This window comes from Macaca nemestrina, chromosome 5, assembly GCF_043159975.1.
Source record: "Macaca nemestrina isolate mMacNem1 chromosome 5, mMacNem.hap1, whole genome shotgun sequence".
NCBI lineage: Eukaryota > Metazoa > Chordata > Mammalia > Primates > Cercopithecidae > Macaca > Macaca nemestrina.
Window position 1 is genome coordinate 7,978,046 of NC_092129.1, and position 25,078 is coordinate 8,003,123.

Sequence of the window (25,078 nt, forward strand, 5' to 3'; positions counted from 1 at the left end):
TCAAGTATAAAAGGGGGAAATTGCTATGAACAGTGTAATGGGCTGTTTAAATTACCGCATCATGATAGCACTGAGAACCGATCTTGTCCCTTTCGTGAAAGCACCCAGGTGTCCCACTAGATTAGTGTAATAACCCTGTAAGAATCTCTGGCCAATAGTTCTCAGACATAACGTCCAGGACAGTGAGCTTAAGGGAGTTTCTCAGCCCCACTAGAGCCTAAACGAGGCCCCAGGAATCCCTAAGACTTAGGGAGAGTTGAAAACTAGGACGTTTTTAAACACTTTGAATTAGAAATGAGTCATCCTTCCATACCAACTTTGCCTTTCGTTTAGGTTTCTAGTGAAACCCAAACATGCAAACAAAACCCCAAACTAATTCCAAATACCTCAGAAGTTAATTTGCTTTTCATTTCTTCTCCAAACAGGTACCGAGGTTTTCCTTCCTTTAGCACATTTTAGTTTTGGCTCATTTGTTTGCTAGGAACAAACATTCCCTCTAGGTGGAACAGACAAGGAGCTGTTTATGTAAGGGGTGATGACAGACCCCCCTCATGGGGCCCTAGAATAAGGCTGTGACAAGCAACTGCCCTCCGGCTGGAGAAGAGGATGCAGGGTGGGATCCGAAGCAGATTCCAGGACTCCCACGGCGGAAGCAGGTGGATCTTCACATGAGCGCTCCACCATTGGCAGCCACAGAAACTCCGGTGTCTCTTTTTTCTCTTACAAAGTAACAACACTTTCTTTGCTTCCTTCCAGTTTAAGTTCTTAAGAGGGAATCTGATCAGACTGGCCCATAGATGCCACAGATCTGTGGTCAGCCTGGGGATACAGACCGGCTTTCCTGGGTGTTGAGTGTTTACAGATGTGAGTGCTATAGGTATTTGTGCGTGTGTCGGCGTGCGGGACATGGGTTCACTTAAAAAGCATCATGTATACTACGAGAAAAAAGGTTTGCAACTGGAATATCCATTTTATGATTCTTGATCAACTTGCCAATATGTTATGGTATTTCATACCTGGGAGAGTCTGGGAAAGGGGTGGGCAATTCTTAGCTAGCCTGAATGGTTTTATGCCTTCATGGGGACCTCACAGTATTCTTCAGGTTCCCATCTCTGGGTCTGCTCTCCTACACTCTGCTTACTCACGTGAATGCAGCTTGATTGGGGGCAATATGTTCAGATCCTTCCGCAGCTCCTAGAAACGGAGCATCCCTTTCAGTTCCTTGCTGCTGGGGTCCCTCCAACCTTCTAGGTAGCACTGTTGGGCAGGACCCGGGACAGTGCCACACAAGCTCTTTCACGTGGCCAGTATTTGGATTGGAAGACAATGATACATCCCTTGCTCCAAAAACTGGGTGTGCAGGGCGATCCCAGGCATCTCTATGCTCTTACTAGACCCCACTTCATCCTTTTCAGGCAGCAGTACTCTGCGTCTCCCAGGTGACACACTTCAAGGGACCTGCAACAGCTGATGGAAACCCTCTCACTAGGCTACAGACGAAGGGTGTGGCTCCCCCAGCCACCTCCTCCCTGTGACGGAATAAGGATTCACAACACAGCCACATCATTTTCCACACCCATCTCTTCACAAGCGTTCACACATCTTCCCTCTACTCCCTTTTAGACTATGTGGTTTAGAAGTCCAAGGCTCATGGAATCCATTTGCAAAGTTTCTCCTATAAATTCTGCATATAAATACTCGTCTCCCACTCACTTTGCCATCTCTCCTCTATCCTACTAATGCTTCAGTCTAAACCTCCATTTTTAAATCCAATCACACATTAACAAGTTTTGACAAAATCTGGAGTTAATATTTTAATACCATATTATATATTTAAAAACATATTGCCTCTTTTATAATTTTTGATGTCTAATTTATGAACTTGACATGATGAAGCCAGAAATTAATCCACATAATAGCAGAAATTGGTTAGCCAGCATGTATTCAGTGACTCTCATGTGCCACCCTCGTGTGCTGGGTGCCTGCAAAGACTACAGCAGACCCATGACCCAGGAAACACAAGCACACTTCAAGACCAATGGGACCACAGAGTTGACCACAGCACCATGCCTGAAACACCAATGTATGATTATAGTAAGCAGCATAATGCTAATAAATTGAGTAGAGGTTTGCAGATAAAGCAATGCGGTCCTAGGGATCCGTGGTTAAATTTTTTCATAAGAAATGGATATCGGCCAGGCGCAGTGGCTCACACCTGTAATCCCAGCACTTTGGAAGGCCGAGGCAGGCGGATCACGAGGTCAGGAGATCGAGACCATCCTGGCTAACACGGTGAAACCCTGTCTCTACTAAAAAATATAAAAAATTAGCCGGGCAAGGTGGCGGGCACCTGTAGTCCCAGCTACTCAGGAGGCTGAGGCAGGAGAATGGCATGAACCCGGGAGGCAGAGCTTGCAGTGAGCCGAGATCGTGCCACTGCACTCCAGCCTGGGCGACAGAGCGAGACTCCGTCTCCAAAAAATAAATAAATAAAAAAGAAATGGGTATCACAGTTTATTGTTACAAAGAGATATTTATCTAGAAGACGTTATTTACAGGACTGTTTGTTTACAATGGTATAGAATATTGAGAGCTCATAGGTAAATTATGAATGTAGTTAAATACCACTATTTAAGCTTCTCATTCAAAGTATCAAAAATAAAAAATAAAAAAACTGCCTTTGAACTTATTTTATTCTAGTCAAATACTGTTAAGCATACAAGAGTAGCATCTGCTTTTATAATTCCAAGTGAACGTAAAGAATATGTAGAATTTAGTGATAATTTTACTGTGCCTGGTGACTCTACACATACAGTTACTTTAATCCAGTTGGCCCATGTTTATAAACAAGCTATTCAGGAAGTAGAGATGCTAAAAGTATGCTTGTATACTTTTCTTTAAAGCGTCAATGCTATACAATGAAAAATGTAGACCAAGTTCACAATGCACAAGCCCTAAACAAAACCACGTGTCTCTGGTTGGTGCAGTATTTCCATGACACCAGGCATCAGCCTAGCTTCTGCTAATGTTGTGTCTTGGGAGAATGACAGAGATGAGTCTTGATTTTTAACAACTGGCAATTGCTGAAAAATAGGATTCAACAATGAAAATGCTCCAAAAAACCTCCTTAGAAAACATGTGATAAGCATAAACCTTTCACTGCTATGACTGTTGGGGATAATCTTGCCTCTGTATATCACAAAAAGTTAAAAAACTGATATACACCAGATTTCTCAACCCCAGTACTACTGGCATTTCCAGTGAGACATTTTTTTTTTTAATTGTGTAGGATGTTCAGCAGCATCCCTGGCCTCTAATCACCAGATGCCAGTAGCATCTCCTCCCCAACTTGCAACAGCCAAAAATGTCTCCAGACACCGCCAAACGTCCCCTAGAGGCAAAATGGCCTCAGTTGAGAACCAATGATGCCCATTAATCATCTGGGGCACAGAAGTAAAACACTCTGTAGTTTAATTCAATGCAACTAACTACCTTTGTCATTATCTACATATACTGTGATAGGCATGGAGCTTTCAGTCCAGCAGGAGAGCTTAAGTAAAAGAGGGCTTGAGACCCTGTGCTCAGGAGTCAGATGGCTGGATCAGACTGTCCCCTTTGCTAGCTGCCTCTCATCTTGAAAAATTCACTTAATCTCCTTAAGTCTTGGCTTACTCAACTGGGAAATGGGAGTAAGAACAGCACCTGCTTTGTATGATGGTTGTGAGAATTAGATGAGAGAATAAATAGGCATTCATTCTAAATAAAACAGCATTTAACAAAATACTGGTATAGAGTAAGTGTCCAATAAATGTTGGAAGAAGCATGAGTGTTGTAATAGCACACTAGAGGACAACAATAGTTGCATCACCTTTCTCCAAACTCAGCTGGAAACAGTGAAAGAGAGTATTTGTTAGCCTGCTCCCAGTTACCGACAGAGGGGGTTCATATGAGATATGTGTGCGTCCACACATAAACAAACATGCATGTGGTTGTACGGTGTTTAAAAGATCCAGTCTATAACATCTGTGTTGAATTAAGATGTCAAGTACATTTTGAGGGTTTTATCTTTAACAAATTAGATGACAAGTTAAATTTGCTTTCATTCTGCTTAGAAATATTAATACTGAATTTTGAGGCAGACATTACTGTTGCTTTCAGAGCCTCTTTTTAGCAGACTTTCTTTTCTAAAGATAACTCCATAAAGACAGGTGAAAAGAGAAAAAGTAAACTGTGATGTGAAAACTGTCACTCCATAAAAGGCAAATTATATATTCATTACATCCCAGTAGCAGAAGGATGTGAAGCGGTCCCCTGACTTCCAGTTTAGCATAAGTCCTTCCACAAACCCCAGAACTCTGGCCTGATGTGAACACCACTGCACTGCTGAAACGACAGGCGGGCCTCTCCAACTCCGAGCCAACCTAGAGTCACAGGGTTGCCACAAACAGACCTTCCACTCGGGAGCTGTTGAGAGAAGACCCAACAGGACTCTGCTCTCCTGAGGATCCCTCACCAAGAACTGCCTGGGCCTGGCCCCCTTCTCCAGCTGGGCACAGCCATGGGCAAGGCACATGGCTTGATGAGTCGAGGAGGGCTGTCTCAGCCCCGCCAGCTATGCAATCAGCCTGTGCCCCTACAAGGAGGAGCCATGACCTACCTTAAGTTTACTCTTCCAGGGTCTCTTGGTCCATGGCTTCGTCTTCACTTAAGAGGTGCCACTATGACCAGAAAAAAAGAACTCCACTCCATCCTTAACCCTGGCTCTCAGTACAGGGCACTAACTTACCTACTGAGCCTCAGGGAAAGAATCTGACGCTCTGGTCATCACATCTGGAAGGAGGACCAACATGCAAGGCCAGCCAGAATCAGAATTCAAGTCCCCTCTTGAATTTATGAAAAATATTCCTCCTCTGAACACCCCTGCCCTCCCCACCTCTCCCTGGCAAATCCATATATATCTTTCAAAACTCAGCTCAAAAGTAGTCTGAACATTGAAGCCTCTCCCAGCTCCCTCCTCCACCACCAAAGTCTGAGGTCACTTGCTTCAACTAACCATGCACTACATTGTTTGTTGAGTCTATCTCCCCCACTCAACTGTGAGTGCTTCGTGACACACTTAATAGGTAGAATAAATGATCTGACTGACATTTTATGGAATTGAATATAACTTTTCATTTTAAGGGACAGATTAACACTACACTAGGTTCAACTATTATTTTTCTTCCAGTGAAATCCTTCAAGCCTTCTGAGCAATTTAATGTTTTCCCTGCGGAATCATCTAAATATGAAAATAGCCACTGTCCATCAGAACAGAGCAATCACCCATTAGTGACTAGGTGTGCCACTTTCATGGAGATGGCTTCCACATCTCCTAACAGAGGACTATCATGCTTATTTAAATGCCTGCTACGTGGCATACTATGGAGGATGATCAAAAGCAGAGCCAGATCTGCTGGGCAAGTGGGGGCTGCAGAGCTGGTGAGTGACAGGCCTGGGCTTTCACCTCTGGCTTGGCCAACCCAAGCCAGTGCTCTTCCCACCACTTGCTGATTAAACATGACTTCCTCATTGTTTTTCTCAGACAAGACTAAAAATCCTGAGAAATCACCTCTGGCTACAGCTGAAATCTTCTCATTTGAAATTCAATATCTGGATGGACACCAGATTAACCTAGTTTGTGAATTAAAAGCATCTCAATTATTTCAGTCTGCTCCATTCTGAGCTTCAGTCATGTTCCACGCTGCACTCCCTCCCCAGTGCCTTTCATCTGGAGCTTCCTACGGGCTTCCTGAAGTGCTGTGAACTTTCTTTCCTAACAGCCCTGTCTGGGGACAATCATGTCCTAATCTCTAGCAATAGAGTATAAAAAGAGTTTTAAGCTCCTCAGGCCTCAGTTTCCTTACTGGTAACATGGGGAAATACTCTCTGCAAAGACAGAGAAGCACACTGGGTTTTGCTCCAACTTTTGTCAGTCTTCCCACTCTGTGCCACAAATTTCAAGAAAGAAGATAGTAAGCTCTTTCTTTCTGAAAGTGTTGATGCCTTGAGAGAGCCCAAGCTTGATTAATCTCTAAAACATTGGTAGCCCTCAGAGCAGACTGGGGTATTTTTTTATACAACAGCTTAAACAGAAAATTTTAAAGTGAGCTCAAGAGTGGAGAGGGCATATTTATAAATGCCTTTATGCCTTTATTTGATCTCTCCTCTGTTTTTAGAACATCATTAAGGAAGATCATTTCTTTCTCTAACGATTTTGAAAAAGTCATGGGTTATCCTTAGGAAAGATAAAAATGAATTAGGCCTTGAAATGACAAGAATTGAAGTCAAAATCAAGATATCACATCTTTGGCTATTACACTTGCACACACGTGCACACACAAATGTTCAGAGCAGGCAGGAGAATCAAGAGTATCTGATTTCTTCTACTTTTATGAGAAAACTACTGAAGTGAACTTCACCAACACCATTTTATCCCTCAAATTCCAAACTAGTTTGTGCTTAATCCCATTCAAGCACATTCATAAGAGACTTTTATCCCTGGAAGGACCACGTGAGTCGTCCACATGCGGAAATGCACAGTTCATGTCCCATATACATCAGACACTGCCTGGGGCTGAATTTTCTTCAAACAGGCACAGCTGACATATGCATTTGCAGCAAGACTGTGTGGCACCCACATCTGTCTTACCCTGAAGCAGACGCTTCACTCGATCATGTTTATTTACAGTAAAGTTCCCTGATAAAATCGCCACATGCTGGAGGGAATGACAGTGAGTACACACACACACAGACCAGCGCAGTCCCACCCAGTGGGCACGCCTTCCATATCCTGAGCCCAGGACACAAAATCAAGTGAGGGAATGGCAATGAGTACACACACACAGACCAGCGCAGTCCCACCCAGTGGGCACGCCTTCTGTATCCTGAGCCCAGGACACAAAACCAAGCCACTCTGCCCTGGAACATGATCAAAGAAATACCATTCTCAACATCGTGCCTCGGTCTGATCCAGCTCACTGCTTTTTGATGAATACTCTCATGCTACCACCTCTATTTCAGAAAACACAATTACTAAACCAGAGGAGGTCATGTTTGTTTGTTTCACAAAAGGAGAAAAGGACAGAACAGAGAGAGAAAATTAAAACATTACTCTGATGATATTTCAATTAATTTGTGACCTCGATATTCTGGAGAAAGGCCTCTTTGATCTGGTTATTTCCATAAATGCACAATAACCTCTGATTACTGTGAATGGACATTTATTCATGCAAGTTTAGGTCACTAATGAACAATTGTGCCCAGGCAAAACATACACATACTCACAGTCACTCATTTCTTCTGAAACCTAGGGAAATGCAGTAAATTTTAACTTGGGAGAATAAAGGTTAAGCATGGCAGTTAAAGGGGTAAAATTTGAAAGTCAATCATTAGAATAAATATCCCTAGTGAATTACCACAATCCTAATGTTTCTAGCTCTGCTGTCTCCCAGATTTAAAAGCACGTATCAGCACCCCGTAAGAAAAGCAATTCCTGCCCATAAAAGCCAGAAGGTCACCTTTTTCATCTTGGCCCAAGATATTTAATCCTTCACATCTGCAAACATGGAGCACTTGGCATGAGCCAGAGTTACTCTTGACTCTGATGGCAGTCGCAAGAGATGGGCAGGACACCACCTTCAAGCTGTTCCCAGTCCAGTGTGGGGAGGGGACAGAATTACCTATAATGGAAAGAGGAGTTTTCTAAGTTTTCTGAGCCCATCAGACAGAATGGAGAAAGATCTTCATGAGAGGCACAAGGCATGCTGGAGAGCCCCTAAATGGAACAGTGTGCTCCCGGATGAGGGCTATGACAGCTCCAGGCAAACTCTGGAGTGCTAGGTGGGTGTCACAGTGTGTCCTGGTCAGGGTCCAAGCAAGGCAGCAGAACCAGTACAAGACACACATGGAAGGATCGAGGACCAGGAACCATCCATGGGACTGTGGGGGCTGGGTACACCGAAATCCACAGGACAGGAGTCAGGACACGAAGACCACGGGGAGGACAGGGCTGCTGGATTGGCAGGTGGAATGTCTTTTCTCTGGGAAAGCCTCAGCTCTGCTTTCAAGGGCCCACTAAGTCAGGCTCACCCAGATTACCCAGGATAACCTCCCTTAAAGTCCCAATTACCCAGGATAACCTCCCTTAAAGTCAACTGAGTAGGGACTTCAATTACACCTGCAAAATCCCTTCACAGCAACACCAGTGTGCGACTGCATCATTGGACTGCAGCCTCGTCAAGTAAACTCATCAAAAGCTGCCACGGGAGGTTATTGTTGTTACTGGAGTCAGCTAATTGAGCTGCCAGACTGCCTGGGTCTGAACTCTGGGACTGTCACTACTAGTTGTGTTCTTGAGCAACTTACTCAACTATTCAGGGCCTCAATTTCCCCATCTATAAAATGATGATGACAAACAGTACCTACTTTATAGATGTTTTGTAAGGATTAAATTTGCTAACACATGTAAAATGCTTAGAATACTGAAACGTAAGAAGAATTCAGTAAGTGTTACCTGTTTTGCTGTTATTATGACTATGATTACTTAAGGCATGTATAACAGTGTGTGTAGCTAATACATCAAAAATTACTTTAGCAAGCTCATGGCAGAGCCAGGACTGGAACTGAGGGTCCCAGAATCAAATCCTTTGGTAACTGTTTATTCAGCATCTGTTATGCTTGCAAGTGTAGAAATTTAATGAAGAGTAAATAGAAGTCTTATCCTTGTGAAGTCACATTATAGCTGATAATATGAGACAGACAGGACCCAACAACGCATCCCACATGTCAAATGAAGGGTAGGGAAATGGTGTTGTAAGAGTCCATGTGGGGAGACAGGACTCGCCCATGTCTGGGCACCTGCCTTGAGAAGGGATGTACTCTCTTCTGGAGTGGGAGAGGTGAGAAAAGAACAGAGGGGAGGGGTGGTAGGCAAGGGCCACAAGGGCAAAAAGGCACAGAAGCCAGAAAGGTAACGAGGGCACTGGGCCAACAAGAAAATCCCCAAAATGTTAAGTGTTCATTTCTAAGGACTAGTTGGTATTGCTTCACTTAGGAAAGAATTCATTTACCAGCTTGAGCCTTTGTCTTTGTATAGAAATCCCAAAGCACAGTCCCATAAGCTTAACAGCACAGCCAGAGATTAAAAACGCCTCTGTTCATGATTTTTTTTTCATGGAGTTGGGTTTCCCCAGGTTTTTCTCCAGTGGTAGGCTTTAATTGAAGCAATAGATACAGCAGCTGATACCTCATATTAAAATGGTTTCACCAGGCTGGCACAACCGAAGGATTTTATTTTACAAAATCTATAACCAGAAAACATTGGCTTCGCCTTTTGTACTGGAGATGTGATGGAATTAAAGGATTCAAGATTGCAAAGCCTTCGTGAATAATTTAGAATCCTCTAGTCCCAGCAAATATTCCCTTCACTTTCTATGTGCCAATATTGGACTCTGACATCTGAGGAGGGTTTAATGCTGCTGAGTATTCCCTAATTCAGGATCATCTTCAAACATACACATACACACACGTGTGCACACACATACATGCACACATACACACACGCACACGTGCACACACTCCTTTCAGCTGTTCTATGTGACTTTATGTCTAAAATCTCAGAATTAATTCTCAGTATGATGTCTAAAATCTCACAATTCTCAGCTTTGTGATTTATATAATTTATTTTAACACTTACTTGACACTTACTAACCATATCCCAAACAGTGGCTCATGTTGGTCCTCACAAGAAATCTATTAGGTAAAAACAATAATCATACTCCTTTTGTAAATGAGGTAATCAAAACACAAAGAGGTTAAGTCACATATCTAAGCCACACATCTAGTAAGTGACAGAACTGGGATTCAGACGCAGGCTCTCAGACCCCTGAGTTTATACATTTAACCGTTAATCTGCCCCTCAGACTGGGCATTAAAAGACCGATATCAATATCCAAGGACTGCTATAGCCTTTCTGCTACATACTTAGGAAGGGTCAAGACACTGAGTGGGTCTCTACCCAATTTGGAGAATCCATTCTCAGCCTGAATCCCAACAAGCAGTTATTGTGTCCATTAACCTTTGAACAAGAGAAAACATTCTCCATTACCACAGCATGTCAATGACTGGATACAGAGACTTGGCAGAAACTGCCAAAGCATCCAATTTGATCTATATACCCATGCAGGGCAAAATGGCATTTCCAGAGAAACTGGTAGGGCAATTTATAGCCCATAATGGAGGAGAACACCTTGGGGAAGCATTTTATACTCTGCATAAATATTGAATATCAGTGTAGACTGAATTTTCCCTGAAAGGTCATAAAGGTCCTCATACACCAAAGTGACCCTCCAAGTGCAGGCGTGCACAGATCACAGAGAAAAGGGTCATCTAAATCTGGACAACACAAGTAAAAAGAGGCATGCAGACCAGCATGGTATGTACTCTTGCCCAGCCTACGAGCTTCAATCGTACAAAGGACTTGGGAGACTACACCAGACTTATGCTACAGATCATTTGCCATTCAGGAGGCTTCATTATCACTAAGTTAGTACAGAAAGAAAAGCTGCCTTAAGTGAATCCACTTAAAATAGAAACAAATATTTCACAGTTGAATGATCAAACGGTTCAACTGAGGTTTTATCTTGAACTAGAAATCAAAACACATTTGTTTTGTTTCTATTTAACATCTTTTTAGGTTTTTATTAAACAATGCATCAAGTATGGACAGGGGCAGTGTTTGAGCATGACAGCTTACATTTATACCCAACTTCCTCAGCCCAATCAAAAAGAGGCTCAGTTTTGCAAAAAGATCATAGCACATTTCATCAGTGCTTCCAAGCATCCCTCTCTTGATCTGTTGAAACTTATCACATCACTGTCCTTATCAATTTTCTACTCTTCACATGTTAGCTACTATAGCCTTCTCAGGAACTCATCTTTCAAGGGCTTTGCGCAAGATTTGAACAGTTCTCCAATATCACTTTCAGTAATTTCATAAATCCTGCTTCTATTGTAAGGCTCAAAATTTCACTTTGCAAATGTTTTGCAGACCCTTTGCATGGCAATGTCTGATGTAATAAAGACTATGATAAAGAAGGAAGGAGGTTTCCATGAGACTGCTCATTCTTCTATTAATTAGTGTCTATTTTTTGTTATGAAGACTTTTATTTTCTCCAGGCAGACTTACACCTGAAGAGACCACAGAAATAACAACAGAACAATAACCTCTTCTTCTGACTCCGTTTAAGTGACTGAAACCTCGGAATTCTCCAGCTTGAGTTAAACTCCCACATGTATCCTTTTCTATTTTCATCATGAAGTCCTGCATTATAGATGTTCTAGGGAAGTTACAGCCTAATTACCTGCATCAAATGAACCTAACTTCCAGTAGGACTCTGGTACTTTCCATTTTCATTAAGAAAAACAATGACATATGCTTAAAAGCTTCCAAATACGAACCTATTAAAACTAATATATAAAATATTCATTTTTAATTATTTTTAGAACTAGCCTGGCAAAAATTTAAAGAACATTCTCACATACCAAAAACAATGACAAATCCTGAATACAAAGAGGTAAGCAAGGGCTAAAGCTGAAAGATGCGGTGATCTGCTAATGTCTGGGGGCTGAGTGCGGAAAACTGAAGAGCAAGTATATGTAAGGCATTAAATCAGATCAGAGGCCACCACACAATGAACACCAGTACCCTCGGTAAACAACACCCGCAAGAAGAAGGCAGCATGAAAGACTGCTTCAGCACGGGCTCTGAATGGAGGCAGGAAAATTCCCTGAGAACGTCTAACCACATTCTGGTACTCACTGTGTTCAGGGCCAGAATTCACTCTACTTATGTAGCTCTGTGATCCGTGGTATTAGTCTCAATAGACACAGGACAAAAACCTTAAACCCAGACCTCAAAGAATTCCTATACACTAATTTCCAAGTAATATGTTTCACAATTCAAAGTCGAGCAATGAATACAAGGATAAAAGCTACCATAAATGAGCAAACCCACAAAGAAGTAGAATTGAGAATTATCAAAAAAAAAAATACACATATCTAGTATGTTTGAAGAAATTAAAGAAAATACCAAACTTATGACGCAAAATTAGCAATCATGAAAAAACCACATCTTCTAAAATTGGAAAAGGTAGAAAATAAAATAAACACACAAAATAAATTTAATATAATAAAGTTAGGAATGCAAAGGTTGGGTTAAAAAAGAAAATTAGACATCTCTGAAGAGAGAATTAGTGAAGTGAAAAATAAACTTGAAGGAATATTCCAGAATGAATCACAGAGCTATAAAGAGGAAAAAGAAAATATTAACAAGGAATTGAGAAACATAGTAATAGAGTGAGACAGCCTACCATACATCTAATTGAAGTTTCTAAAGGAGATAATACAATGAGGCAGAATATTTGAAGAGATAACAGTTGAGAATTTTTCCAAATTAATGACAGACATAAATCTTCATATTCAAGAAACCCAACAAATCTCAAGTAGGAAAAATAAATACTAAAACACTGGAGAACAATAGTATATTAATTGGGACAATCATGATTGAAATTAAGACATTCTAAGGTTTTTTTATTCTTTAGGAGGAAAGTAAAGATATTAACTGAATTTAGACTTTAGCTTAAATATATTTTAGCGATTTTTGGAAAATCACTACAAGATAATACATTACTTCAAATCAGTATAGGAAAAAATTACAACAAAGAAGGAAAAGGAAGAAAAGGCCAGTCAATCCAAACATAAACAAAAAAGAAAAGCACTAATAAAAAGCAGAGCAAATATAAAGCACAAAAATGAAATGGCCAAGATAAATAAGTTATATCTATAATCACAATAAATGTGAATGGACAAAAAAACTCATGAGTTAAAAGACTTTGATTGTCAGACTGGATCTTTCTGAGAAATTATATATATATATATAGTCCACAATATGTATAGCTGGAAAAAAAATACACATACACACACACCCATACATACATATGCACACAGTATACTGGAAACACATCTAAGACAGAAAGACTTAGAAAAGTTGAAAATAAAAAAAAAAACATAGAAAATACTAATCAAAATAATTGGTATTAATAGGAGAAACAGTCTTTAAAGTAGTATTACTAGACATAAATGGGACCATTAGGCTATAATAAAATGATCAATTTTATTATCTTTTTATTATGAAAATTTCTAAAATCTTAACCTTCTAGGCACCTATTAATATAACTGCAAAATATATTTTTAAATGGCAGGACTTCAAGATAATCTGACAAATCTACCAATACAGAGGGAAATTGTAACATTCCTCTCTAAATAATTGGTAGACCAAGCAATAAAAAAGTGAAATATATAGAATATTTGAATAATATAAATAACTATGCTGATCTGCTTCCTAAAGCTACAGAAGTATTTTCAAGAACACATGAACATTTATAAAAACATTCCTGGGCCATAAACAAAACTTCAACACATGTCTAAAAATCACTATAATACAAACCACATTCTCTGACCCAGTGCAAGTAAGTTAAAAATCAAAAACGAAAAGAATTTTTACACCCTCCACCAATGTGTAAACTTAGAAACACCTTGTTAAATAGCTCAAAGAATAAACCATAACTGATACTTTAAAATGCTCTGAACTAAACAATAATAAATATATCGCAAACCAAAACTCACATGTTGTAATTATACCATCCTCAAAAAGAAATGTATAGGCTTGAGTGCTTATTTTAGAAAAAAGTTTTTAAATGGCTGAAAGTTAATGAACCAAGTACAAAACTTAAATAGTTATATAACAACAAAATAAAACTTTAAAAAATTTAGAAGGGAAATATGAACACAAAATGATGAAACAGAAATAATGAAACAGTGTATACTGAAAGTATAACAGAAAATGATGAAATAGAAAACAAATACACACAAAAAAAGGAACTAACAAAACCAAAGGCTGGATTTTTACAAGGGCTTAAAACATGGACAATCCTTTTGCAAGATTGATCAATAAAAGAGGATACATAAATAAAAAACATTCAGTGCATATGCTAAATTACACATAGGCATCAAGATTCAGTATTCAGGGAAAGTTATTCAAGGTGTTTTAAACTGTAAAGCACTGAATACATGGAATGAGGGGCCTAAAATTTGCCAGAGGGTCTGAAAGAACCTTTCCAGGTTGGACTTACAAATACGACTCCGGTAACAATTTAGAACTACCCTCAAGGGGAAGTTCCTTCTTCTGAAGCCACTAGAGCTGCAAGCTAAAGAATACATTCCAGGACCTGCCATCAAAGGACCAGGAAGCTGATACCAGAGCCAAAACCACAACGGCCTCCTGTAACCCAAAAGCCTGAGCACAAATGCACTCTATACAAAAAAATCCAAACAACGAAAAGGGGGCAAGAAAATTGTCTCTGCCTCACTAATGCCTTCCAAATTTCACATCAGTGTATCTAATTGGTGCAAACTACCCAACTTGTCTCTCTAAATGGAACGGGAGCAGGTCCAGAGAGCCAATCTACACACAAATCCCTCTCCTGAAGCATCCGTCACCACTTATTTCCATTGAGTTGTGATTGTCTCCTACACGCAAACACACTAAAAATATCTAAAACTAGAAGAGAGCTCTTCTCAGACTTCATAAGAATCAGGATAAGAAAATGTGAAAACTCCATTTTCTGTTAAATGAGACTAGTTGCCCATTGGTGCAAGTCATATTCCGCCTTAACCCACTGTCTTCTTTTTTCTTTTGTTTTTTCCTACCTCCCAAACAAAAGCTCACTTTTGTATTACGTAGATAATGTAAGGACCCAATAACTCAAATAATTTCCCTAGTTCCTTCACATTGCATATGATGATCTAGAAGAAGCCACGAGAGAGCCATGTCCGTAATAATCTCAAGTCCAAACTAGAAAACACAACAATCCAAGAAGTATCAAGCTGAAGACAAATGTTGCATTAGAAGTTGATATAACCAGCTGGGCACAGTGGCTCTCACCTGTAGTCCCAGCTACTCAGAAGGCTGGGGCGAGAGTTCTGCTTTGAACCCAGGTGTCGAAGGCTGAAGTGAGCTACGACTGCACAACTGCACTCCAGCCTTGGCAACAGAGCAAGAGTTAATCTATTTTATTTATAAAAAGAAAGGAAGAAAGGAAGAAGGAGGAAGGAAGGAAGGGAGGGAGGGCATAACCCATGATGCTGAAGAGTGCTCCTTTAAGCTAACCATCATTATTATCAGCCAGAACAATACTGAAAGTGCAGCTAATACATATGAAGAATTATCAACATTTTATCGCAAGTGACATTTCGTAAAAAGCTGACAGAACTTTTATGGAACTATCTTAGGACTGCTGCATGTGCCAACTGATCCACTGAAGTCTGACGTGATCAATAAAGTTGCCTGGTGGTTCACAAAATCCAAAAAAGGGAAGCGAAGCCTCTTCCCAAAATCTTCATTTGGTTCAAGATGCTACACACAGGATGATACTTTAACATGAGTGGAAACACAGCTTGCAGGGCATAACTAGCATTTGCTGCTATCTATGTCTCACATACTAAATACACAGCACTTTGATAAAACAGAGACAACAGGGCATGGCATAAATATCTGGAGCTGCCCTGTGTATTCATTTTCCATCTCCACGTAACAAAGTACCTCAAATTGAATGGCTTAAAACAACACACATTTCTCATCTCATGGTTTCTACGGGCAGGTTTCCAGGCATGACTTAGTGAGTTCTCTGCTCAGGATCTCACAAGGCTGGAATCAGAGTGTTGGCCAGGGCTGGGGCTCCTCTGAGGTTGGGTTCTTGGGCGTGTTCACAGGGTTATTGGCTGAATCCATTACATTGCAGCTGTATAACTCAGGTCAGCTCATTTCTTTGAGGCTAGCAGGAGAGTCCCTGATTTCTTCAGCTTTCTGACCCCTAGAGTTTCTTTCAGAACACTCACCTGATTCGGTCAGACCTATAACGCTTTCTTATAATTTTGTGTTGCCTCAGCATCCATTCTGAATGCAAGTTTAACTTTCTCAAGCAGAATCTGAGCTCAGCGACCCCTGGCAGTTTCCAGTTTGACACCACACCTACATGGCTCAAGCTGGTGGCCAGAGATGAGAATTTAGAGGCATCTCTCCTGCCTATTAGACTGGCTCCCCCACTTTCCTGCCACTTCCTTTAAGGGGACCATTGATTCAGGCATTTGCCCCTGAACTTGGAGTGGCCCACAGCCTATTCCCTCATATATACTGCTAGTTGCCTCTCTCTTTCTCTCTCTCTGCCTAAGTCTTCATTCCTGCCTTGCCTGACTTGAGGATAGAGGACTGCCCTCCCACATCATCACACCCTCCTTGCCTAAGATCTGTAAGTAAAAATCTTTTAGTTTGTTTCCTATTGTGGTGGTGGATTGAGGTAATCATAAACTGGACACAGGTCACACAGAGCCACAAGGGTGTCTGCCAATACAAACTAGCTTCCCATGTAAGGAACTCCCCGGTCATGGGTCAGACAACTAGGCATTAGGCCATCCACCAGGTTACAGGAGTGTCCCATGAAGGGCACACTGAAGACACCCACATCCAGCTCCCTTTGTTCCATGTTAGGACAGGGCTGCTAGCTGCTCTGGTACTGGAACCCCAAGGGCTCTCAAATTAAAGTCCACACAGGACAATCTTCCTTTCAATTATTATAAAGTCAACTGATTAAGGATCTTAACTACAAATCCCTTTACCTTTCCCACATGTTATCAGTCAGAAGCTAGTGAAAGATCCCATCCACACTTAAGAGGAGGGGATTATACAAGGGCGTAGGTCATTGGGGGTCATCTTAGAATTCTGCCCACTACCATCTTTATGTGGCGAAATAGCAAGGAAACCCCTGCATACTTTTCCATATTAGGTTTATGGCTAATGCTGTATTGCAATATTTAAATAAGCAGTCAAGTCTCTCAGAGAATGCTGCTATTGTTATACCTCTGATTTTTTTGAGTTATTCACTCAACAAACATCTTCCTACTGACAATAACATACCAACTACTGCTCAAAGTGTTGTGTATATGAAAACAAAAAAGCAATAGTTCTTGTCCATAACAAAATGACAACCACAATCACCTTATCCCATTAGCCAGGCAACAACAGTCAGGTTGGTCTTTTGTTACTGATTTGTCACTATTTTGCTACATTACTTGTTTTTCTGCAAAACCCTTTCTGTAGCATGACTGCAGAGGTGGTTGTTTGGCCTGATTTTATTATGACCATGAATGTAGGAGCCTGAGGCCAATGCTCCAAACCAGATGTTTCAGGAAACCATTCTTACCTGTCTGTGCTTAATGAGAAGAATAATGACCTATTTCAAATGAACTACCCAAGCAAAGATTCACAGCCTTCTCTTCTGAAAATCATCAAGGATAAGAGGAAACCTGCTTCCACAGCAAACCATTCTTGAGCATGTCAGAACAAACTATGGGTTTTCTTACCCAGCATTAAACCAAAGCTACCATGCAAGGCTGATAAACCAGCAATCTGGATTAGTCACTCATAGCCAAGCATCCACTGAATACCTGAGTGTGTTATCCATCTGGAATTCAGAAGCCTAAGTGAAGAATTTGTCAGTAATTCCCAATTTATTTAAAAGAATTTGAATCTCCATTCACCACACATATAATCTTATGGAGCTGTGTGTGTAACCCCTAAGATCAAAACCAGATCAATATCCCAGAGCCTGGTTTCCTCATGAGATGGAACATGGAGTAACTATGGGATAGCAGGGTGTGTTCACAGTGTTTTCCAAAAATTATCAATCGCTTTGGTGCCACTCAACTTTGCAGGTTTTATAAGTAAGTAAAATAAACTTCTTGATAGTAACTATTACTTCCAAAGAAAGTGGTCTAAGGGTTCCATTACCTTGGTATATTAGTGAGGGTTCTCTAGAGGGAAAGAACTAACAGGATTGGTGGATATATGAAAGGGAGTTTATTAGGGAGTGCTAACTCACAGGATCACAAGATGAAGTCCCACAATAGGCCATCTGCAAGCTGCGAAGTAAGGAAGCCAGTCCGAGTCCCAAAACCTCAAAGGTAGGGAAGCCAACAGGGCAGCCTTCAGTCTGTGGCCCATGGCCCAAGGCCCAAGAGGCCCTGGCAAACCACTAGCATAAGTCCAAAAGCTGAAGAACTTGGAGTCTGATGTTCGAGGGCAGGAAGCATCCAGTACAGGAAAAAGATGAAGGCCAGAAGACTCAGCAAGTCAGCTCCTTCCACCTTCCTTCTGCCTGCTTTATTCTAGCCACACTGGCAGCTGATTAGATGGTGTCCACTCAGCTTGAGGGTGGGTCTGCCTCTCCCAGTCCACTGATTCAAATGCTAATCTCGTTTGGCAACACCCTCACAGACACACCCAGGAACAATACTTTGCATCCTTCAATCCAATCAGGTTGACACTCAATATTAACCATCACAAGTCCACCCCTTGTCAAGTTGAACCCATACATATCTCCTGAAATCATACATAATCTTCAAAGAAAGACAATAAGATCATAATTACACCTAATATAATACAGCTATCCTTCATAAAACCAGAAGCATACTAATCCTTAACCTAAATGCTATTACATAAAGTTAACAACAATTAAATGCTGATATGAAGTCAATAAATACTATATCACATGATAAAAGAAAAAGAAAGGAAATAAAAGATTTTCTTAGTACAAGTGTATCCATGCACAAACATGTTCTAAACAAAATAAGGAGGAAATACTCATGACAATTACAATCCTCGTTTCTGCAATTGGTCATGTGATCGTAGCTGGTATTGATGACCACCTTCTTCTACTACCCATTCTGTATTCCCTTTGCCTTCAGCAAGCACCTCAGCAGGTCGTGGTTTTTTTTTAACCTGTTGGAGACCCAAACCTTCATTCCTGAAGGGTCTGGGCCATCTGTAGTCCTCTTTCCTGGATTGGGTTGTTGTAGTTTCCCATGACCTTAATTACAGGGCATAGTAATACTAAGAGATGCCCTAAGGGATCTCCTGTATTACACACACACTCTTCCTTACCTCCATTGTGGAGTAGTAGTCTGATTTCATTTTGATAGTCCCAGTCAATCACCCCAACCAACACTGTAACTCCCTTCCTAGCCTGTTGATTTAGAAGTAGGAGGAGCCCAAAGTGTCCAGGTGCCAACCTTAACTTCTAGTTTAATGGAATCATTGTCGTGTCTCCTGGTGACAGCATTCCTCCTTCTGGAACTAAGACCTCTAGTAATGTCATGGGAACAGGAAGCAAGAATTTTGCTAGTGGATCACTCTTGGGGAGGTGGCTGACAGGTGCATGAATGGCCTGCAGCTGCTGTCACCTTTTATGCCCAACCTTATGATTATATAGATATATTTATGTAATATGTATGAATATGTAACATATTACATATAATATGTATATGTAATATGTCATACACAAAATATGAATTATATAATATATAAAAATATTATATATGATTATACATTATGTATATTATAATACATGATTTAGTTCAAATGTTTCTTTCACTTGCCCAGACCTGACCTCCACAGTTATGACTTTGATGCAGTGTCCAAGAATATCTTTTGGTCAATTACATTAGCAATCAATTGTAGCAACTATAAGAAAATACCAACTTTGAAAAAAGAAAGAAAAGAAATCTTACTAATCTACTTAAAATTATGCTACCAGGCCACGATGCTAAACTCATTCAAAACCACCTCCTATTATTAAATATTATTTTGCCTTTTCTCATTTCCTTCTTCTGAATATCACTTCTATTTTGAATGGCATTAACATAATGCCATTCCACAAAGAGTACAAAGTGCTTTGTTAGCTCTGCATCATGTTTCCATCCATTCAACAATATATGGGCACTTCAATATGACTCACTGTTGCCAATAACAACGGTCATACTCTTGACACCATGTTCAATTTGAGAACCTCAGCCTAAGGAAGAAATGGAGAACTTGGAGACAGTTCTTCTGAAGAATCCCAATTCTTGCTCCTCCTTTTCCCTTTGCTCCCTCTCCACCACTGCCCTTACTTCTCGTTCCTCCCGTAGCAGTCACACTCATACTCACTCACACATGTACACCACCTGCTTTTCCATTTTCCAGTAAAGCTCAGTGACTGGTACAGTGTGCTTGCTGTGCACACCTGTAAGACCCAGTAAATGCAGGTTCAGCAAGAGACCATGCGTAAGAATCATTGCATTCAAGTGATAATACGGGATTTTGCAAGTCTACAGATACAATATTAATTATTTACCAAAAAACGAGTTGCACCTGCAATCAAAATGTAACTATACCAAATTTATAATATGTAGATGATTTCAACTCTTTTATCACATATTTATTTTCTTAAAAATAATTATGTTAAAAGAGGCTCCCTCAGGAAATAAATCCTTATGTTTCACTTAACTCCCATTTTCCATCCAAGACTTCTCTGTAATAAAACCAAAACTCATCTGACATGTTTGTAGAGCACTTTATCCAAAGAGTCCCAAAGGCTTTACAGATTTCATTCTATCAGAGGGAAGGGAGTAAATTATTCACTTTACTGAGAGCTATGAATAACGTTTCCTGGCTACCTCAGTCAACTACCTCTAACAGCGATAAACTAAATCAGGCTCTCTCAGCCATTTAGAGGCCCATCTATCTGTGAGCTTGCCAGACCCAGAGAGACTAGATCTACTTTCCCCATGTCATCTCTCCATCCATCTTTCCCACCTCCAATCACATCCCATCTTCCCCCTCTTCACTCTGATCTTTACTCACCAGATCAAAATGTGGAAACAGAAAATGAGAACAATTCAAAAACTGAAGGATCAGTGCACTAAATAGTTCCCTGATACCCTGAAAAGTTAATGTCATTTCAAAGAACAAGCCTCCATTCCATCATATCAGTCTCCTTGTGCCACCCATCCCCAAAATTAAATTCAGTATTCTAACCACATACTACCACTGGTCACCAATAGAAGCAAAATGGAAAGAAGGACCAGGGATGAGTCAAAATAAAATAATGTCTAAAGACAGACAACATTCATATATATAAATTATAGCAGCCACCAGAAAACATTAGTAAAACACTAAAGAAGACCACAAAAAAAGAACTGCAGGAAATCTTCAGCAAGGACCCAGTGAGAAAGCCTACAAACGCTCTTTTATAGTAGGATGCTCATTCTCAAAGAGGCACCCGGAATCATTCCATTTTTGCTCAAGGAAAATAAAGGTGAAGAAAATTCACCACTTGACTGTACTAGTTTTGGAAGACTCAACAATAACCTCCCTAGAGTCATTCAATCAACTGACATTAGTCATGATCCTACACTGTTGCTGCACTGTACAAGGCATGGAAAAGGTATAAACATGCAAGCTATCAACATCCCTGTCTAGGAGATCTTCTAGGCGTCATTTTCTTTTCTACCATTGGCCTAGATTCATCTGGGAAGCATCTGGAAAGAGCTAATGGTGTGATTTAGTTTGGATCTGTGACCCTGCCCAAATCTCGTGTTGAAATGTAATCCCCAAAGTTGGAGGTGGGGCCTGATGGGAGGTGACTGGATCATGGGGGCAGATTTCTCATAAACGGTTTAGCACCATCCTCCAGGTGCCGTCCTTGCAATAGGGAGTGAATTCTCATGAGATTTGGTGGTTTAAAAGTGTATGGCACCTCCCCAGCACTTGCTCTTCCTCCTGTTCTGGCCATGTGATACACTCGCTCCCCCTTCACCTTCCGCCATGATTCAAAGTTTCCTGAGGCCTCCCCAGAAGCAGAGCAGGTGCCAGCATCATGCTTCCTATGCAGCCTGCAGAATCGTGAGCCAATTAAACCTCTTTCCTTTATAAATTACCCAGTCTCAGGTATTTCTTTATAGCAATATGAGAACGGACTAACACACAATGGAACTTTTAGTTTATTATTAGAAGCACACACACCCCAAATATTCTTTTTAATGTTAACATTACTTACACCATAGTAATAAATATATGCAGAACTGCAAATAAACATCTTTACAGATTAAGAATCAATGCACTAAATGTTTCAGCTTCACTCTACTATCTAATCAATTCCACAGCAGTTTATTGCTGTGTATATGCCAAATCGATAAGAAATGCACCTTAAAAATACCTATAAAATAGAATGCTATAGAACAGATACCATAGGACTACAAGAAGCAATTACACTGTGCAATTATATAGCATAATACCAACAGCAAGTAGTTATTGTAACTACCCATGAAAAATTATGGGATGTTTCAAGCTAACTTGCTTTTCCATTACATCTTTCTCAAACAAAATCCAATATCAAGGAGTATATTATAGTCCTTTATTCGCATATTCTGGCACTGCCACCAAAATTGAAATGTTCAGGGTTAAATAGGACTAATAGAATGATTTAAAAATTGTATTCAAAGCATGGGCTCCCTTTGGTCCCCAGTGGAATACTGGGAATACTGCTAAGGCTACAGAAAGACCACATCCCCATGCTCAAAAAAGGCGTGAAGAAAATAACTCAGAGGACAAGGGTCACTGTCTTCAAACATTCAAACAGGTACCACATAAAGAGGGATGACACTTATTCTCCAAGGACCCACAGCCCAACGAGTCAGTGCTGCTAGGGGAAATTGTGTTTTAATGTGAGGGCAGATTTCTTAAAACTTGGCCCCTCCCCAAAGGAAGAGGCTTGGCTCAGGCCCCAGAGAGCTCTTACCTTTGAACTGTCAAGACCAGGCATTAGAGGGTTAGAAGAGAATCTTGCCTTCTGAAGGAGAGAACTTGACTTCTACAGCGCCCCTCCTGCTCACCTGCTGCTTAAGACAGAATGGTATCACGTGTGTAGCCGTCAAAGGCAACAAAGTATCTGAGAAAGTATTCCACTGCTCTGTAAGGGAGAACTTTCCAGAACTGAACATCAACTAGCTGCTTCAGAAACCATCACGAATCAGACTTCGGGAAATCCAAGGAATTGTGCCCCTATTAAATGTAATGAGTACAAAGTGATGTCCACCAAACGTAACAGCACACAACTTAGACTGCAGAGAATAGACGAGAATATTCTAGGAAGGAAATAGCCAAGCCCAGCTGCCAAAGTACAGTTAAGGGAGTTTTTGGCCGGGCGCGGTGGCTCAAGCCTGTAATCCCAGCACTTTGGGAGGCCGAGACGGGCGGATCACGAGGTCAGGAGATCAAGACCATCCTGGCTAACACGGTGAAACCCCGTCTCTACTAAAAAATACAAAAAACTAGCCGGGCGAGGTGGGAGGCTGAGGCAGGAGAATGGCGTAAACTTGGGCGGCGGAGCTTGCAGTGAGCTGAGATCCGGCCACTGACTGCACTCCAGCTTGGGCGACAGAGCGAGACTCCGTCTCAAAAAAAAAAAAAAAAAAAAAAAGGGAGTTTTTGTTTTGTTTCTTTGTTTTTGAGACGGAGTCTCACACTGTGGCCCAGGCTGGTGGGCAATGGCGCAATTTCGGCTCACTACAACCCCCGCCTCCCAGATTCAAGCGATTCTCCTACCTCAGTCTCCCGAGTAGTTGGGATTACAGGCACCCGCTACCATGTCCGGCTAATTTTTTTGTATTTTTAGTAGAGATGGGGTTTCACCGTGTTAGCCAAGACGGTCTTGATCTCCTGAACTCGTGATCTGCCGGCCTCTGCCTCCCAAAGTGCTGGGATTACAGTCGTGAGCCACCGTGCCCGGCCAGTGTTTCTTTTTCTTAAAGAAATCGTGTATGCACATTTTCCCTTTTTCGCGTGGATTTAATGTTTTGTGTTTTACTATTGCTCCATAAATGATTACCGTGTATGTGAAGCTAAGTTACATGTTTTGCGCGATGGGGTCACTGTTCCCTGCGAACGCAGCCGCAGCCCTGCGTCGGCTCGGGTTCCACGCCAGGCCTGGTGCCTTCGCGCTGCAGCACTGCCCGGGGCAGCAAATCCAGCGCGAGTCAGAGGGGCTGAAGGTAGACGTCCCAGGCCCCACACTGCACACCCAGCACCGCCTTGGGACTGGCACGGCGCTCCCATCGCACCCTGGCATCTGCAGAGTTCAAGGGGGCACAGTGCACTGCACGGTGCTCCGTCCTCATCCCCGTGGGGCCTCACTGCCAAACAGGCATCACTCCTGGGAAGCCACCAGCTCTGGGGAGGGCTGTTTAGACTGGGCGGAGGCACCTTACTCTACTTATCCACAGCAGGTCACCCACGACTCGGCTCCACTAGCCACTACCTCGAGTATCGCCAGTCCCACAGGTGAACGGAAAACGCCTCGGCATCCACAGGTCCGTCCCCAAAGCTCCCGCGCAGGAGAAATAAACGTCACTTCCGCTTGCCTCTCACTGGCCAGGCGAGTCACGTGATGGCATGACCTCATGGGGCGGGGCCAGCATCCTCCCGGTTGCCAGCCCTGAGCCGCGGTGGAGCCGCGGGGAGGTGGAGGCGACTTAACGTTGCGAGTCTGGGTCGGTGGGCAGGTGGGTACCCCTTACTGCTGAGATAAGGCTGTTCAGGGAAGCGGCCTCCTGACAGTGCGTGATTACCCAGAGTGTAAATCCCAGTGCTGGCCAGGATCCAGGAAAAGGCCAGGAGTAGGGCTTTCCCACCTGGCAGGTGAGTGGGGTCCCCTGGACTACCTGGAGGCCGTGCAGGAGCAGCGATGCTGCAGCCCCGTGCAGTGAACCCACTCAGATCTCAGGCGTGGTTTCTGAGAGCCACTCAGCCCTTGGCCTTCTAAGACCTTTCCCACCCCACCCCGCCTCTAGTCTTCTCTTCTAAGACTCTTTAGAAAGGAGCCTGTGGTCAAACTTTGCCCACGCATCTAACCTCCAGCCTGAGTCCCTGGGAACTTGATTACATCACTGCCTCCTGCATATCTACTATCCACATTTAAATGTTATCTGAACCATGGTGACTTTGAGAAGTTAAAGCTTTAAGTGAAAAGGAAAATGAACCTTACAGTTCAGCCTCGACTGCCCAATGCCTGTGACTTCTCAGGCATCGCAGCACAAAGATCTTCAAGGA

The 25,078-nt window shown here is 41.8% G+C and overlaps 1 long non-coding RNA gene across 5 annotated transcripts in view; it reads right to left on the bottom strand.

Annotated features, from left to right (window-relative positions):
- Positions 1-24,351, bottom strand: part of LOC105487525 (uncharacterized) — a 40,883-nt gene extending 16,532 nt beyond the window's left edge. For 2 of the 5 annotated variants that reach the window (XR_011623270.1, XR_011623266.1), the window contains exons 1-2: positions 24,288-24,351; positions 22,770-22,866 (exon numbers count right to left, since the gene is read on the bottom strand). This is a non-coding gene — a long non-coding RNA (uncharacterized lncRNA). The other 3 variants (XR_011623269.1, XR_011623268.1, XR_011623267.1) reach the window with 3 other exon arrangements.
- Between the last annotated feature and the right edge of the window lie 727 nt (positions 24,352-25,078).